This window comes from Thalassophryne amazonica, chromosome 10 (genome assembly GCF_902500255.1).
Source record: "Thalassophryne amazonica chromosome 10, fThaAma1.1, whole genome shotgun sequence".
Taxonomy (NCBI): Eukaryota; Metazoa; Chordata; class Actinopteri; order Batrachoidiformes; family Batrachoididae; genus Thalassophryne; species Thalassophryne amazonica.
In genome coordinates this window covers 23,128,350-23,147,732 of record NC_047112.1, presented here as the reverse complement: position 1 = coordinate 23,147,732, position 19,383 = coordinate 23,128,350, and the positions used below count along the sequence as shown (strand labels likewise).

General features: G+C 40.6%; 1 protein-coding gene and 1 long non-coding RNA gene across 3 annotated transcripts in view; both read right to left on the bottom strand.

Moving 5' to 3' along the window:
• cachd1 (cache domain containing 1) overlaps window positions 1-19,383 on the bottom strand; it is a 203,080-nt gene that overhangs the window by 165,273 nt on the left and 18,424 nt on the right. The window lies entirely within an intron of this gene.
• Window positions 10,044-14,548, bottom strand: LOC117518437. The gene is made up of 3 exons (XR_004562985.1): window positions 14,536-14,548; window positions 10,774-10,779; window positions 10,044-10,159 (listed from the first exon to the last, which is right to left on the bottom strand). It is a non-coding gene; the product is annotated as an uncharacterized LOC117518437 (long non-coding RNA).

The window sequence follows — 19,383 nt, the reverse complement described above, 5'->3', positions numbered from 1 at the left end:
TATAATTATCTTATCTGAGCTAAGCACTAAGTCAGACAAAAGGTCAGAAAATTCACAGAGAAACTCACAGTAACGACCAGGTGGACGATAGATAATAACAAATAAAACTGGTTTTTGGGACTTCCAATTTGGATGGACAAGACTAAGAGACAAGCTTTCAAATGAATTAAAGCTCTGTCTAGGTTTTTGATTAATTAATAAGCTGGAATGGAAGATTGCTGCTAATCCTCCGCCACGGCCCGTGCTACGAGCATTCTGACAGTTAGTGTGACTCGGGGGTGTTGACTCATTTAAACTAACATATTCATCCTGCTGTAACCAGGTTTCTGTTAGGCAGAATAAATCAATACGTTGATCAATTATTATATCATTTACCAACAGGGACTTAGAAGAGAGAGACCTAATGTTTAATAGACCACATTTAACTGTTTTAGTCTGTGGTGCAATTGAAGGTACTATATTATTTTTTCTTTTTGAATTTTTATGCTTAAATAGATTTTTGCTGGTTATTGGTGGTCTGGGAGCAGGCACCGTCTCTACGGGGATGGGGTAATGAGGGGATGGCAGGGGGAGAGAAGCTGCAGAGAGGTGTATAAGACCACAGCTCTGCCTCCTGGTCCCAACGCTGGACAGTCACAGTTTGGAAGATCCAAGAAAATTGGCCAGATTTCTAGAAATGAGAGCTGCTCCATCTAAAGTGGGATGGATGCCGTCTCTCCTAACAAGACCAGGTTTTCCCCAGAAGCTTTGCCAATTATCAATGAAGCCCACCTCATTTTTTGGACACCACTCAGACAGCCAGCAATTCAAGGAGAACATGCGGCTAAACATGTCACTCCCGGTCTGATTGGGGAGGGGCCCAGAGAAAACTACAGAGTCCGACATTGTTTTTGCAAAGTTACACACCGATTTAATGTTAATTTTAGTGACCTCCGATTGGCGTAACCGAGTGTCATTACTGCCGACGTGAATTACAATCTTACCAAATTTACGCTTAGCCTTAGCCAGCAATTTCAAATGTCCTTCGATGTCGCCTGCTCTGGCCCCCGGAAGACAATTGACAATGGTTGCTGGTGTCGCTAACTTCACATTTCTCAAAACAGAGTCGCCAATAACCAGAGTTTGATCCTCGGCGAGTGTATCGTCGAGTGGGGAAAAACGGTTAGAGATGTGAACGGGTTGACGGTGTACACGGGGCTTCTGTTTAGGACTACGCTTCCTCCTCACAGTCACCCAGTCAGCCTGCTTTCCCGACTGCCCGGGATCTGCCAGGGGGGAACTAGCGGCGGCTAAGCTACCTTGGTCCGCACCGACTACAGGGGCCTGGCTAGCTGTAGAATTTTCCACGGTGCGGAGCCGAGTCTCCAATTCGCCCAGCCTGGCCTCCAAAGCTACGAATAAGCTGCACTTATTACAAGTACCGTTACTGCTAAAGGAGGCCGAGGAATAACTAAACATTTCACACCCAGAGCAGAAAAGTGTGGGAGAGACAGGAGAAGCCGCCATGCTAAATCAGCTAAGAGCTAGTAGCTACGCTAACCTAGCGGATTCCTAAAAACACGCAAAGTGAATAATGTGTAAATAATTTAAAGGTGATTCAGCAGAAGGAGTGCCCCAATCAAGGCACCAAACAGGCCATGAAGCAGCACAGGCAACGCACGACAACAGCGAACGCACGACAACGGTGCTAAAATAAAATAAAAATCAACTAAACACGCTGTGGAGCAGCACAGATAACGCACAACAGTGCTAAAAGAGAAAAAATAAATAAATAAAATAAAAAAAAAAATAAAAACGAAAGCGTTAGCAAGCTAGTTAGCTTGCCAACGCTGATGAAAGTTAGCTGATAAAAGTGCTCCGTCGCGATGTTTCGACCGTTAGAGGTCTTCCTTAGGCGTTGGAGCACAGTAAAAAAAAATTTAAAAAAAACTAAAAAGGTAAAAAAGTAAAGAAAGTCTTGAAAAAGACTGTTAATTCAAGTCCAAAGCAGCAGGTAGCAGTCTCTGTGTAAACAGTCCCAACAGAGAGCCAAAATTCTGATGCCAACACGTAAATCACACACAGGAACTCGCTCAGCTGAAGCAGAAGTCAAGCCAATGGATATCACTCCGTTACCTCCGAGCTGACTTCAGTGACACTGCACGTCAGCATCAATGTAATTCATAAAGAATGCAGGACGTCTCATTTTGGGAGGAAAAAACGTTTTGGTTGATTGTTGGTTATTGTTTGTATTACAACGTTTGGAAAGCGGTGTCACTGGACTTAAAACAGTGATTCGCTTTGAAGTTACTAATTCCTGTGTCGCAGAATGAACAATCCGCCCTTAAAAATAAGTCCGCCTTTTGCATGTGCACGTGCGTCATTTCGGAGCTCTGTCGCTCTTCTAAGACAGTCTCTTCACCCAAAGCGATCAAATGGATTAATGCGATTATTAACCATCAGAAGACAAGGTAAAACCTCTTAAATGATTCTAAAGTCAGTTTTAAGCAGAAATTAGGTCGTTTTAAGCAGAAACTCTGCGAAATTCCGTGACACTCTGAAATTGCCAACGCGCAGTGAACGCATCAGGTAGCAGCTTGTTGAGCTGTGGTGCTCTGATCGCTTCCGCCGCCTTTTATGATGAAATAATGCTGAATTTATGTGGCAATGATTGTTGTACAAAAGCTTCAGATATTTGTCACTGAGATGAGCCAAATTAGATGTGATCAAATGTCAGGAGTATATATTTAATTAATTTCATTCAATGTTAAAGGACAGGGATTTTTCCAATTTTCCAAGATTTTTCCTGACCTTGACCTTTGACCCATGACCTTGAAAACTACCTATCAGGATATAAATCCTCTAAAACTTTCATAACAATATATGAAAAACTGTGGGTTACAGGCTGTTCAGAAACAGATAAACAAACAAACGGGTGAAAACATAACCTCTGCCAATAAAGTTGGGCGGAGGTAAAAAGACCCAACAGGCTGCAAAAACACTGCAAAACCAATTACAGCCAAGGCCAAAGAGAAAGACGTTTGAGAAATATGGGAAACAGCTCAAAAAGAGGGCTGATAAATGATCTGGCTAAGGCTGCACATACAAATTTTAAACCGCAACAGCTGGTGCAGAAAGGAAAAAGAACAACAGTTTGATGCTCTGTGCCTGCCGAAGCTTGAACTGCAAAAGGCTATGCCAAAAAATAAATAAATAAAAATTAAGGCATTTGCTTAAAATGAATGCGAGCAATGCATGTGGTTCAAATGCTCAAAAAAGAAAGAAAAAGTGACTTTGAAAGTATTTTCTCTCTGTGCTAAACACTTATCAAGCCTCAAGCCCAAAGTCAACAAAACAGCTAGTTTGCAGGTGTTAAAAATAAATAAATCCCTGACTAATGATGCAGTAGATAGCCGATAGCAAATTTAGAAACTGTAAGAAGCAGATGCAGCCAAGTCAAATAAAATATGTTCGAAAAGAAACTGTGAGCTGCTTCTAATTCTTGGCCAAAGCTTTAGAGAAGTCAAAGAATATTTAGGAATGATGTGAAAACTGTTCCAAGTTTTAAAAACAGCCCTCTGGGACTTCGCAGCTCTTTGGCAGAGAGCCTCAGTTTACGTAAGTGAACTTAAAAAGACCTAAATAAATAAATAAGCAAAGTGAATCTCCAAATTTCAAATGTGACAGTTTGAACTCTAAAAAGGATTAAAATCACATTATTCAAACTCGGTGAAATGCAGAATGTAATTCCTACAAAACTAAAATGGAAAATTATTGATATAAAACACAAACAGCACAGCTTGGACTTAAAGTATTAATGTGTCAGCAGAACCAGCAGTCATCACAAATCCAAAGACTGTAAGCAAGAAAGATTTTTATTTTTTTAAACTCTGCAACAACAGTTACAAAAGGCGGGGAAGCACATTAAAATGGAAAAAGAAGAGCTGGAGATAGTCCAGCAAGACCTCAATGGGCTCGTAAAGCGCTGCAGCATGTTACGATTTATTGTTGAACTCAAAATGAGTTCTGCCATTGCCATTCAATGCCTAACGGCTGACTAATGCAAAGCACCTGCAGCTCTGATGACGTGAGCAAAAAGACCACGGACAGTTTTCAAAAAATTTGCACACATTTTTATGTGTTGGGCACAACTTGTATTATGTTGAATGCAGAGGGGAAACATGGGGTATTAAAAAGGATCAAGCATTAAACACAATGTGCAGTTACTCCATGTTTCCTACCAGGGTTCAAGAGGTTAATGGTACACAACCAATAGATAGTGTGCAGTAATGTCTCACGCAACACACGGTTTTGTGTATACAGCCATACTGGATGGCAAGCTCCATGAAAATTCAGTAAGGTATGTCTTCTAGAATATATTCCATTTCTAAGGTAGAACTCTACTAGTATATACTAAGGTATATCTAAATATCTAAAAAAGGAAGAGTAGAATAGAGTAAAGTAGAGCCACTTAGGTGCCTGGTCTTGAGAACCAGGGATGGTAGGTTAATGTACACCATAGCACGGCCAATGCTGGATCACGGGTGGACAGCCAAGCTAATTTGTCCGATGTAGCCAAAGCTCTCGATTTTGAAGATCAGAAGAGGTATTTAGAGAAAATACAGAGAATCAACATGGATCCCTACAATATTCCCTCAGAAGTTCACCACATTTATTGATTTTGAGTGGAAGCCAGACGTGCAATATCCAGACTTTTTCAACTACTTTATCAACACTCCATCACCCTACACAGGAGAAGCCCTGAAAGCATATAAAAGTTTGGATGCCTACAGCTTCTTTGCGGCTGGATGGGTGCAGAATGTGGTCATCAGTCAGGTTACTGATGACATCTTGGTAATAAAAGCCTGAGTAGTAAACCTAAACCGTCATCGTATAAACCAGATACTCACACTCACCGGCCAAAGGTCTCAGTGTTTTTATATGGTTTTCCACTAAATAAATACTGTATACAGTGGTCCCTCATTTATCGCGGGAGTTACATTAAAAAAATAGCCAGCGATAGGCGAAATCCGCGAGGTAGTCAGCATTATTTTTTTACAATTATTATAGACGTTTTAAGGCTGTAAAACCCCTCACTACACACTTTATACACTTTTCTCAAACAGGCATTAACATTTTCTCACTTTTCTCTTGTGTGTAAACACTCTCAAAGTTCAAACCTTGTAGAAAAATAAGACCAACCTGTTTTCAGGCCCAAACATTTGTTTGAGAAATAAAAATAGAACGTTTTCCTATAAATAATTATGATGGCTTTTAGAACTAACAAATTTAATTTTAACAATCAACCTACGAGGATGGACACATAAGAAATTATTAATAGTGACTGACCAATATTTCACAGTTCCTCTGATCGTGCCTCTTCGTCCTGGTGCCGCTCCGCTGCAGCGTCTTTTTCCACTGAGTGACACCTGAGTGCAGGTGTCTTTTTCCGAGTGAAGAACACAGTTATGGGTAGTTGTTGGTGCTCTTTTTCTTCTGGGCGAGAAGATTCTTATAAACAGACACGCAGAACACAATGCGCGTGGTCTGCCTTCGTGGTGCCGTGACCGGCCTGCTTGATGAGGACACAGAACACAATGCACTGTAAAAAAAAAAAAAAGCATGCAAAATTGGACTAAAAAAAATCTGCGAAACTCTCAGACGACAAAAGGTGAACCACATTATAGCTAGGGACCACTGTATAACGGATTCTGTATAACAGATTTTTGCTCACATCGGACAAAATGACCTGTCCGATCGCAATGCATTTCCATTTAAAACCCCTCCACATACTGGACAGAGCAGTCTGGACGTGCACAATAACAATAATGTCTTGAATGAACTGAGACACACATACTTCATCAGCAACCAGAACCACTTGGTGAATGTGGGTTAAATACCTACATGTTTCATAATCTGTAAAACACACATAGACTTTGTTGGTGAATGTCGTATGCTTATTTAAATAAATAAATAAATAATGGCAAAACCACATGGATGTTTCTTGCCAGACTGGACCACTGCAGTGCATTCTACATAAAAGTAATTCTCTTCAACTGCTCCCTCATTTTCACTCAGGGTCGCCACAGCAGATCCAAGGTGCGTCTGCATGCTGATTTGGCACAAGTGTTATGCCGGATGCCCTTCCCGACACAACTCCATATTACATGGAGAAATATGGCAGGGACCCTTCCACACTAAAATGAAGCACACTAACCACTTGGCCACCACTCCTGCCCAGTGCATTATACATAAATTTACCTAATGTTAATATTAGGGGACATATAGGGCACAGGAGTGACGAGGGAGTGCTCAAGAAATTAGTGCAGGCAAAAACAAAGGCAACAAAGACAAATTAAACAACATCTCACATATTAATAGGTGTGTGAACTTCATAGTAACCCTGGCAATTTGAGCATACACCCAGGGATGATGTGCATGTGGACTGCAAGCAGGCACTGCACTATGAAGGCAGAAAAGATTTGAAGGTGGACTGCAGAGAACATAGCAGGAATTCTGATGTCCTGCTGGATATCCTCAAGCTCCCCTCGACCTGGTGTCTGCAGCCGCTTTCTTATAAACCCAGAAAAAGAAAGGGTGTAAGTCATACACAGAGCTGCAAACGTAGAGAGCCAAGGGTAAGAAGATAAAAAAAAAATGTAAGTGAAACCTGTAATTGAAAGAAGTCCAAGAAAAATATTCATTAGGACACATACGTCTGCCAACAAGATATGCACTGTAATGTTTTTTGACAAGTTTCATGAAAAGCAAAGTTTACAGTTTTCCTGTCGCACTGAAAGTCATGCATCATCTTGCAATCCTCCCCTCTGCTGTCAGTTGGATCTTTTTCCATTGCATAAAATGGTCATGTTATGCATGTTATCAGCAAGCTGTCTTAACAGTGGATAATAAAGTCTGGAAGCAAAAATACTAAATACAGTGAAGTGATGCATGTGAAGAAAAAACATTTTGAGGTCACTAAAACAAAAGATGTTTGTGTGGCTGGTGCTTTAAATGGAAAAGAGCTGGAAATGTATAATATCAGTGTCATCATTAACATTTTTGAGTGCACTGTCCAGAGTGGTGATCCTCAACCCTGGTCCTAACTGATGCATTCAGGTGTCTGTTAGCTCTCAACCGGCCCAGCATACCTGCATGAGCTACGATATTTTTCAGAGTATAAGTCGTCCCTCTTAAAAAAAGGCAGCCTCTTCAAGAGGAAAAACCCATAAAATGATGCATATATATAAAAATGTATCAATTGATACATAGTAAATGACTCCTACATCATATATTCATTAGTAATGAGGATTTGCTTTCAGCTATGTAATTGCTGAACCACACCTATAAGTAGGGATGGGACCGTTCCGATCCCGGATCAGCATCAGGTTCCGATACCGACGTAATTCACATATCAGAAAATACCAATCCAGCCCACGACATTTTCCGATACCACAGAAGAGCCACTGTAAATCCTCTCAACTGCTGTTGTTTGCTCTCTGCTTGTTTGCTGCAGAGCGGGAAGAGGGAGGTTTTCGGTTTTCTGAAGCCGGGCTGTTTGAGAGAGCTCTCTTCCGCAGTGTTCTAGCTGTGGTTAGCAGCAAGTTTCTGCCCAGCTCTCAGGTTCAAATTGTCTGTTTGTCGAGCACGGATTTTCCGAAAAATTAACTGAACTGTTGCTGAAAATGTCTGCTAAAAAGTTAGCCACTTCACTGTCTCAAGGCTGTAAAATGCTATGAAAGCCAGCTCAGCGTGCAGCCGAGAAGGAGGAGCCGAACAGAGATTCTGTCTGCTGAAAGGGAAAAAAATTCTCCATTAAAATCCTGTGCGCGAGTGTCGCTGATGATACTTTTTTGTTTGTTTGTTTTACAGTTGAAATGCTTCGTGTTCCCCAAAAGTTCAACGTTTGCACAGCATGAAAACCGCTGTTTGAGAGGAAGAAAAAGAGACAGACAGAGAGAGAGGAATCAAGCAAGAGACAGACAGAGAGTGAGAGACAGAGAGAGAGAGAGAGACAGGCAGAAAGAGGGAGAGAGAGACAGACACAGAGAGGGAGAGAGAGAGAGAGAGACAGGCAGAAAGAGAGACAGGCAGAGAGAGGGAGAGAGAGAGTGAGAGGGAGAGAGAGGGAGACAGACAGAGAGAGAGGGAGACAGACAGAGAGAGGGAGAGAGAGAGTGAGACAGAGAGAGAGAGGGAGAGAGAGAGAGAGAGAGAGAGAGTGCTGTCTCTTCTCTTTAAGTCTATAAAAAATATGGCAATAAAAGTCTATAAAAAATAAAAGTACTTAATTCTTTCACCAAAACATCAAATATAGGTTTTCATCTTTGATACACCTTCTGGCAAATTGTAGCTCAACTTTCAGGTCTCCTTTTTAAGAAAATCCTCATATAAAATTAATAATGATGACAATAATAATGTTAAAGCAAACAGAGATCTGGTATCGGATCAGAAAAGTATCTGTATCGGTAGATATACAAATTCAGGTATCAGGATCAGATCGGAAGTGAAAAATTGTGGATCGGTGCATCCCTACCTATAAGTCATAAAGGGGTTAAACAGTGTCAACCACAGAACCTGTTGTCTCCAGATGCTCAATGACAGTTTAAACAGAGCTGACCCAGTGACTCAGAAGCCCTGACAAAGCTATCCTCAAATTACACATCAGACAGAATGATGGGCGGGGTTGAGAGGCTTAAAATTACGGTTTTACAAAGAGAGGCTGGGAAGTGCACTTGATAACATGAGCTTCAGATGTTCTCCAAGATGGTACTGCACTGAAATCTGAATGTTGATGTCTGCATAACCAAAAATAACACTGCCAAAACACCAGAGAGGGGGATAACCAATGCCAGCAGGCTCCAGAAAATGTGATATTCACTCAAATACACATCTAACCTGCTACAAAAAAAATAAATCACCGCATCCTGCACTGCACTAACAGATACAGAGAAAATAAGTTCAGGAAGATAAAATCTCAAGTTTAATTTGCACACCTGCAGACTGTGAGTAAGACCACATTTGAGGAGCAGAACAGGTGACCACGGAATCCTGTAGTGGCTTCATTCCAACATCAGAAGTGTTTTTACTGGACGCACATCTCTTAAATCAGTCTTTATATTCACGCCAAGTCACATATTCAGTGCTTGTAGTTCGTCGTGATAACCCGATAACTTTGGCCAAGATCAAATATTTAAGCAAAACGAATACATATTTGCAAGAATAATTTAATAAGGACGTGAAAATAAGTAAATACGGACAAATATACACTGCTGCAGCTCTCGATCCAGATCATTAGAAGCAGATTAAGACTACAGATTACTTAAAGTTGGTCCAAAAGTGTGAAGATGACCATCTCTCTGATTAAATACATCTTTAATTGGGGACATATATACCACAGAAGTTAAAAATTAGGCTTGATGTTTGCTTGCTGCAACAGTGTCTAGCTGTAGAGACATGCATTTAGGATTTTTAGGAGTTTTACATGCAAATTTGTAAATAAAAATTGGATTTTTCACAACATGACTCCCTTAAAAAGTTAACAAAACTAAAAATCACAGAGGGCATTCTTCTAAGAAATCCATGAGTCTGTTTGCCAGTATTTGTATTTTTCAGAAGTATATGCTTTTTATTGTTGCCGCCTAGTGGGTAAAAATTCACGTCACCATAATGCATTCTGGGAAAAAGGCTGACATGCCACGCTATATGTGATCACGTCAATCTACAGTTTTTTTATCTGGTGTGTGTTTAAAGTGATTTACTGGTGTTAGTGGTTCCCAGACAGGACGGATTTCTTCTGTGAAGCTACAGAATGTGCGTCACATACAAGCAACTGAAAAAGCTGTATCTTTACCTGTGTATGTGGCGTGTCAGGTTCTCTACTTAGTTCAGACTTCTCATGATCATGCTCACCAAGTTCCCCATATCTGCCCCTCTGCATGTTCTATGAATGCTTTTATTGCATGCATGTACTCCTGTCCTATTTTGAATTTTTTGCAGTTGTTTCCTGGTAAGGGTCCTGTCATACCTTGACGATTTAGTCAGCATACGCTGCCAGCCCCATTTCCACCGAGTGATTCAGGTGAGTACTGCACGGTGTAGTGAGAGGGTCAGAAGAGTTAAGTCTGGCTTTGTTTGTGTTTCTACCACCGGCAAAACCCTTTTGTTTGGCAGGTGGCATCTACGCTCCACATGGAGGCAATGGAGTAATTTAATCTGTGATAATTAACAAAGTTTTTCCACTAGACACCATAAACTTACTAGTAGATTAGTTAAACAAGGGTTTCTGTGTAACAAATTGGTTCTTCAGTTCAAAAGATTTTCTAACAGACATCAAGAAATAATATCTAAGTTTGGGGTTCCCATTAAAAAACATGTAGAAGATGGAATTTCTTCTACCTAGATTAGCTAACCATAACCTAACAAATAGGGTAAACCTTAGATAAAACCTATAACATATTATATCTGAGTCTTTGTTTATACAGTTATACTGCTACAATTATAGCTTAGCCTATTAGCTATTAATTATCTATTAGGCTGTCTCATACTCATTCACTATATATATATATATATATATATATATATATATGCTAGTTTAATGCTTTAAGTGGTTACTGGGATGATCAGCTGTAATTACATATGTTCCCACACGAGGGCGAAGCTACTGAATACTGTGTTAAAAATATAGCAGAAGAAGAAGAAACAACAAGATGTCAGGTTTGGTGATTAAAACGCCCGCCATTTTTCTCTTTTCTGCAAATATATGTACTTATGTCTCCATATACATTTCTGCACACTTTACTTTTCTTGTTCCCCCCCTTTTAATATTATTATATTTAAGTAAATATTGGAGGAGTGGGGTACAATTAGTTATACCTAGCAGCTAACGTTAGCTTATCTAGCCAGCCTTAGCAACGTTCATTGTAGCTTACAAAATAGTTGGTTCCTTTGTGTTTGATAACAATCTTCTCCTGTGATGTCTTATCCTTCTTATGTCTTATTACTTATTATATTATATATACCTTTTTCTTGAGCTGCTTGGGTGGGTAGGGAGAGTTCCCATGGGATAAAAAAGCTTTTTAACCTACCACCCTGGTTCTCAAGACTAGGCACCTAAGTGGCTCTACTCTACTCTTTTCTACTCTCCTATTTTAATCTTCCTTTTTAGATATACCTTTGTATACGAGGTCTACTAGGTAATAAACCGACCCTTTTTTTTTTTTTAACTATATGGATTTGAATGACATGCGATTACACCAATCATGCTTGAACCCTCGTGCGCATGCGTGAGTTTTTTCACGCGTGTCGGTGATGTCATTTCCCTGTGGGCAAGCCTTGAGTGAGATGTGGTCCCGCCCTCTCGGCTGAATTCCTTTGTTTCACACGCTGCTTGAGACGGCGCGCGTTGCTTTATCAAAATTTTTTCTGGACCTGTGAGGAATATCCGAGTGGACACTATTCGAGAAATTAAGCTGGTTTTCGGTGAAAAGTTTAACGGCTGATGAGAGATTATGGGGTGTTTCTGTCACTGTAAGGACTTCCCACGGAGCAGGACGTCGTGCAGCGCTTCCAGGCGCCATCGTCGGCCTGTTTCGACCTGAAAACATCCTAATTTAGGGCTTAATTCACCCAGGACGTAGTGAGAGAACAGAGAAGATTCAGAAGAGGCCGGCATGAGGACTTTATGCGGACATTCCACTGTTTAAGGACATTTTGTAACGAAAGATGAGCGTGCAAATTCGCAAAGTCGTTTCCGTGACGACTCGGCGAATCTGTGTGCGCCGCGACAGGAAAAACACCTCCGTGTTGAAAACATTTGTAAAATTCAGGCGGCTTTTGATGGCTTTCAACAAGTGAGTAACTGAGAAATTGTTTAACAGCTTGGGCATGTTCCAACTTGCCCGTTAAGGTTTCCAACGGAGGTGTTTTTCCTGTTGCGACCCCCCGCGGTCGGGTCCGGCCCGACGTGCAACTCTGCCCGCACGTTCTTTCATTACAAAATGTCCGTTAACAATGGAATGTCCGAATAAACTCCTCATGCCGACTTCTTCTGAAGGTTCTCTGTTCTCTGACGACTTACTGGGTCAACAGAGCCTGAAATGTGGAAGTTTTCAACTTGAAACGGCGAGACGCTGCCGCCTCGAAGCGCAGATCACCGTCAGGCGCCGTGGGCCGTCCTTACGGCGACACTACCAGACCAAAATCTCTCATCAGCCGTTAAAATTTTTACCGAAAACCAGCTGAATTTATTGAATGGTGTCCACTCAGTTGTGCCTTACAGTTTTGAAAAAATTTGATCAAACAAAGCAGCAGTCTCTGAGCCATTCCTAAACAATGAAAAAAACGATGAGAGGGTGGGCGACTCCTCACTCAAAGACTGCCCACAGGCGAATGACGTAACCGACAGGCGTGAAAAAACTCTTGCATGCCCACGAGGGTTCAAGCATGTCTGATGTAATCACACGTGATTCAAATCCATATAGTTTTTGAAAAAAAAATAAGGTCGGATACTTTTCTAATAGACCTCGTACTGGCATAGTTCCACCTTAGAATTGGAATATAATATATAAGATATACCTTACTGAATTTTCATGAATGAATAAAGCACTTTCAACTTTTAAGATGCCGGTCGCGGTCTGATGGCCCCCGCTCCACCCCTCAATTGGTCGTATGAGTCATACGTCAAAAATATTGTACAAGCCCAAAATTTTCAAGGTACTCGGCGTATTACAATGTAAATCAGCGTGCTCTTAACTTATAAAACATACCCATAACTTATTAGCCCTATGCCCGCATATGCCAGCATTTTTAATACAATCAGCATACACTGGCTAAATCGTCAAGAAATGACAGGAATGTTAAGTTTGATAGCAGTACACCGGAAGCCATGTTGGATTTTGTGTGTTGACTAGTTGCCCGGATAAGACATGAAAATTCAGTAAGGTATGTCTTCTATAATATATTGCAATTCTAAAGTAGAACTCTACTAGTGTATACTAAGGTTATCTAAATATCTAAAAAAGAAGAGTAGAATAGAGTCGATTCACGTCCAAATTGCGATTCTTATTTATTAAGATTCTGAATTGTTTTACAACTACCCTCTCAAGAATCTTTGAGAGAAAAGGAAGGTTGGAAATTGGCCTATAATTAGCTAAGATAGCTGGGTCAAGTGATGGCTTTTTAAGTAATGGTTTAATTACTGCCACCTTAAGGCCTGTGGTACATAACCAACTAACAAAGATAGATTGATCATATTTAAGATTGAAGCATTAAATAATGGTAGGACTTCCTTGAGCAGCCTGGCAGGAATGGGGTCCAATAAACATGGCCGATGGTTTGGACGAAGCAACCAATGAAAATAACTCAGACAGAACAACCGGAGAGAAAGAGTCTAACCAAATACCGGCATCACTGAAAGCAGCCAAAGATAACGATACATCTTTGGGATGGTTATGAGTAATTTTTTCTCTAATAGTCAAAATTTTGTTAGCAAAGAAAGTCATGAAGTCATTACTAGTTAAAGTTAATGGAATACTCAGCTCAATAGAGCTCTGACTCTTTGTCAGCCTAGCTACAGTGCTGAAAAGAAACCTGAGGTTATTCTTATTTTCTTCAATTAGTGATGAGTAGAAAGATGTCCTAGCTTTACGGAGGGCTTTTTATAGAGCAACAAACTCTTTTTCCAGGCTAAGTGAAGATCTTCTAAATTAGTGAGACGCCATTTCCTCTCCAACTTACGGGTTATCTGCTTTAAGCTACGAGTTTGTGAGTTATACCACGGAGGTCAGACACTTCTGATTTAAAGCTCTCTTTTTCAGAGGAGCTACAGCATCCAAAGTTGTCTTCAAAGAGGATGTAAAACTATTGACGAGATACTCTAACTCCCTTACAGAGTTTAGGTAGCTACTCTGCTCTGTGTTGGTATATGACATTAGAGAACATAACGAAGGAATCATATCCTTAAACCTAGTTACAGTTAACCTAGTTATAGTGTAATGAAACTTATTCCCCACTGCAGGGTAGTCCATCAGGGTAAATGTAAATGTTATTAAAAAATGATCAGACAGAAGGGAGTTTTCAGGGAATACTGTTAAGTCTTCTATTTCCATACCATAAGTCAGAACAAGATCTAAGATATGATTAAAGTGGTGGGTGGACTCATTTACTTTTTGAGCAAAGCCGATAGAGTCTAATAATAGATTAAATGCAGTGTTGAGGCTGTCAGTCTCAGCATCTGTGTGGATATTAAAATCGCCCACTATAATTATCTTATCTGAGCTAAGCACTAAGTCAGACAAAAGGTCAGAAAATTCACAGAGAAACTCACAGTAACGACCAGGTGGACGATAGATAATAACAATAAAACTGGTTTTTGGGACTTCCAATTTGGATGGACAAGACTAAGAGACAAGCTTTCAAATGAATTAAAGCTCTGTCTAGGTTTTTGATTAATTAATAAGCTGGAATGGAAGATTGCTGCTAATCCTCCGCCACGGCCCGTGCTACGAGCATTCTGACAGTTAGTGTGACTCGGGGTGTTGACTCATTTAAACTAACATATTCATCCTGCTGTAACCAGGTTTCTGTTAGGCAGAATAAATCAATACGTTGATCAATTATTATATCATTTACCAACAGGGACTTAGAAGAGAGAGACCTAATGTTTAATAGACCACATTTAACTGTTTTAGTCTGTGGTGCAATTGAAGGTACTATATTATTTTTTCTTTTGAATTTTTATGCTTAAATAGATTTTTGCTGGTTATTGGTGGTCTGGGAGCAGGCACCGTCTCTACGGGGATGGGGTAATGAGGGGATGGCAGGGGGAGAGAAGCTGCAGAGAGGTGTATAAGACCACAGCTCTGCCTCCTGGTCCCAACGCTGGACAGTCACAGTTTGGAGGATCCAAGAAAATTGGCCAGATTTCTAGAAATGAGAGCTGCTCCATCTAAAGTGGGATGGATGCCGTCTCTCCTAACAAGACCAGGTTTTCCCCAGAAGCTTTGCCAATTATCAATGAAGCCCACCTCATTTTTGGACACCACTCAGACAGCCAGCAATTCAAGGAGAACATGCGGCTAAACATGTCACTCCCGGTCTGATTGGGGAGGGGCCCAGAGAAAACTACAGAGTCCGACATTGTTTTTGCAAAGTTACACACCGATTTAATGTTAATTTTAGTGACCTCCGATTGGCGTAACCGAGTGTCATTACTGCCGACGTGAATTACAATCTTACCAAATTTACGCTTAGCCTTAGCCAGCAATTTCAAATGTCCTTCGATGTCGCCTGCTCTGGCCCCCGGAAGACAATTGACAATGGTTGCTGGTGTCGCTAACTTCACATTCTCAAAACAGAGTCGCCAATAACCAGAGTTTGATCCTCGGCGAGTGTATCGTCGAGTGGGGAAAAACGGTTAGAGATGTGAACGGGTGACGGTGTACACGGGGCTTCTGTTTAGGACTACGCTTCCTCCTCACAGTCACCCAGTCAGCCTGCTTTCCCGACTGCCCGGGATCTGCCAGGGGGGAACTAGCGGCGGCTAAGCTACCTTGGTCCGCACCGACTACAGGGGCCTGGCTAGCTGTAGAATTTTCCACGGTGCGGAGCCGAGTCTCCAATTCGCCCAGCCTGGCCTCCAAAGCTACGAATAAGCTGCACTTATTACAAGTACCGTTACTGCTAAAGGAGGCCGAGGAATAACTAAACATTTCACACCCAGAGCAGAAAAGTGTGGGAGAGACAGGAGAAGCCGCCATGCTAAATCAGCTAAGAGCTAGTAGCTACGCTAACCTAGCGGATTCCTAAAAACACGCAAAGTGAATAATGTGTAAATAATTTAAAGGTGATTCAGCAGAAGGAGTGCCCCAATCAAGGCACCAAACAGGCCATGAAGCAGCACAGGCAACGCACGACAACAGCGAACGCACGACAACGGTGCTAAAATAAAATAAAAATCAACTAAACACGCTGTGGAGCAGCACAGATAACGCACAACAGTGCTAAAAGAGAAAAAATAAATAAATAAATAAAATAAAAAAAAAATAAAAAAAATAAAAACGAAAGCGTTAGCAAGCTAGTTAGCTTGCCAACGCTGATGAAAGTTAGCTGATAAAAGTGCTCCGTCGCGATGTTTCGACCGTTAGAGGTCTTCCTTAGGCGTTGGAGCACAGTAAAAAAAATTTAAAAAAAAGTAAAAAGGTAAAAAAGTTAAAAAAGTCTTGAAAAAGACTGTTAATTCAAGTCCAAAGCAGCAGGTAGCAGTCTCTGTGTAAACAGTCCCAACAGAGAGCCAAAATTCTGATGCCAACACGTAAATCACACACAGGAACTCGCTCAGCTGAAGCAGAAGTCAAGCCAATGGATATCACTCCGTTACCTCCGAGCTGACTTCAGTGACACTGCACGTCAGCATCAATGTAATTCATAAAGAATGCAGGACGTCTCATTTTGGGAGGAAAAAACGTTTTGGTTGATTGTTGGTTATTGTTTGTATTACAACGTTTGGAAAGCGGTGTCACTGGACTTAAAACAGTGATTCGCTTTGAAGTTACTAATTCCTGTGTCGCAGAATGAACAATCCGCCCTTAAAAATAAGTCCGCCTTTTGCATGTGCACGTGCGTCATTTCGGAGCTCTGTCGCTCTTCTAAGACAGTCTCTTCACCCAAAGCGATCAAATGGATTAATGCGATTATTAACCATCAGAAGACAAGGTAAAACCTCTTAAATGATTCTAAAGTCAGTTTTAAGCAGAAATTAGGTCGTTTTAAGCAGAAACTCTGCGAAATTCCGTGACACTCTGAAATTGCCAACGCGCAGTGAACGCATCAGGTAGCAGCTTGTTGAGCTGTGGTGCTCTGATCGCTTCCGCCGCCTTTTATGATGAAATAATGCTGAATTTATGTGGCAATGATTGTTGTACAAAAGCTTCAGATATTTGTCACTGAGATGAGCCAAATTAGATGTGATCAAATGTCAGGAGTATATATTTAATTAATTTCATTCAATGTTAAAGGACAGGGATTTTTCCAATTTTCCAAGATTTTTCCTGACCTTGACCTTTGACCCATGACCTTGAAAACTACCTATCAGGATATAAATCCTCTAAAACTTTCATAACAATATATGAAAAACTGTGGGTTACAGGCTGTTCAGAAACAGATAAACAAACAAACGGGTGAAAACATAACCTCTGCCAATAAAGTTGGGCGGAGGTAAAAAGACCCAACAGGCTGCAAAAACCTGCAAAACCAATTACAGCCAAGGCCAAAGAGAAAGACGTTTGAGAAATATGGGAAACAGCTCAAAAAGAGGGCTGATAAATGATCTGGCTAAGGCTGCACATACAAATTTTAAACCGCAACAGCTGGTGCAGAAAGGAAAAAGAACAACAGTTTGATGCTCTGTGCCTGCCGAAGCTTGAACTGCAAAAGGCTATGCCAAAAATAAATAAATAAAAATTAAGGCATTTGCTTAAAATGAATGCGAGCAATGCATGTGGTTCAAATGCTCAAAAAAGAAAGAAAAAGTGACTTTGAAAGTATTTTCTCTCTGTGCTAAACACTTATCAAGCCTCAAGCCCAAAGTCAACAAAACAGCTAGTTTGCAGGTGTTAAAAATAAATAAATCCCTGACTAATGATGCAGTAGATAGCCGATAGCAAATTTAGAAACTGTAAGAAGCAGATGCAGCCAAGTCAAATAAAATATGTTCGAAAAGAAACTGTGAGCTGCTTCTAATTCTTGGCCAAAGCTTTAGAGAAGTCAAAGAATATTTAGGAATGATGTGAAAACTGTTCCAAGTTTTAAAAAACAGCCCTCTGGGACTTCGCAGCTCTTTGGCAGAGAGCCTCAGTTTACGTAAGTGAACTTAAAAAGACCTAAATAAATAAATAAGCAAAGTGAATCTCCAAATTTCAAATGTGACAGTTTGAACTCTAAAAAGGATTAAAATCACATTATTCAAACTCGGTGAAATGCAGAATGTAATTCCTACAAAACTAAAATGGAAAATTATTGATATAAAACACAAACAGCACAGCTTGGACTTAAAGTATTAATGTGTCAGCAGAACCAGCAGTCATCACAAATCCAAAGACTGTAAGCAAGAAAGATTTTTATTTTTTTAAACTCTGCAACAACAGTTACAAAAGGCGGGGAAGCACATTAAAATGGAAAAAGAAGAGCTGGAGATAGTCCAGCAAGACCTCAATGGGCTCGTAAAGCGCTGCAGCATGTTACGATTTATTGTTGAACTCAAAATGAGTTCTGCCATTGCCATTCAATGCCTAACAGCTGACTAAAGCAAAGCACCTGCAGCTCTGATGACGTGAGCAAAAAGACCACGGACAGTTTTCAAAAAATTTGCACACATTTTTATGTGTTGGGCACAACTTGTATTATGTTGAATGCAGAGGGGAAACATGGGGTATTAAAAAGGATCAAGCATTAAACACAATGTGCAGTTACTCCATGTTTCCTACCAGGGTTCAAGAGGTTAATGGTACACAACCAATAGATAGTGTGCAGTAATGTCTCACGCAACACACGGTTTTGTGTATACAGCCATACTGGACGGCAAGCTCCATGAAAATTCAGTAAGGTATGTCTTCTAGAATATATTCCATTTCTAAGGTAGAACTCTACTAGTATATACTAAGGTATATCTAAATATCTAAAAAAGGAAGAGTAGAATAGAGTAAAGTAGAGCCACTTAGGTGCCTGGTCTTGAGAACCAGGGATGGTAGGTTAATGTACACCATAGCACGGCCAATGCTGGATCACGGGTGGACAGCCAAGCTAATTTGTCCGATGTAGCCAAAGCTCTCGATTTTGAAGATCAGAAGAGGTATTTAGAGAAAATACAGAGAATCAACATGGATCCCTACAATATTTCCCTCAGAAGTTCACCACATTTATTGATTTTGAGTGGAAGCCAGACGTGCAATATCCAGACTTTTTCAACTACTTTATCAACACTCCATCACCCTACACAGGAGAAGCCCTGAAAGCATATAAAAGTTTGGATGCCTACAGCTTCTTTGCGGCTGGATGGTGCAGAATGTGGTCATCAGTCAGGTTACTGATGACATCTTGGTAATAAAAGCCTGAGTAGTAAACCTAAACCGTCATCGTATAAACCAGATACTCACACTCACCGGCCAAAGGTCTCAGTGTTTTTATATGGTTTTCCACTAAATAAATACTGTATACAGTGGTCCCTCATTTATCGCGGGAGTTACATTAAAAAATAGCCAGCGATAGGCGAAATCCGCGAGGTAGTCAGCATTATTTTTTTACAATTATTATAGACGTTTTAAGGCTGTAAAACCCCTCACTACACACTTTATACACTTTTCTCAAACAGGCATTAACATTTTCTCACTTTTCTCTTGTGTGTAAACA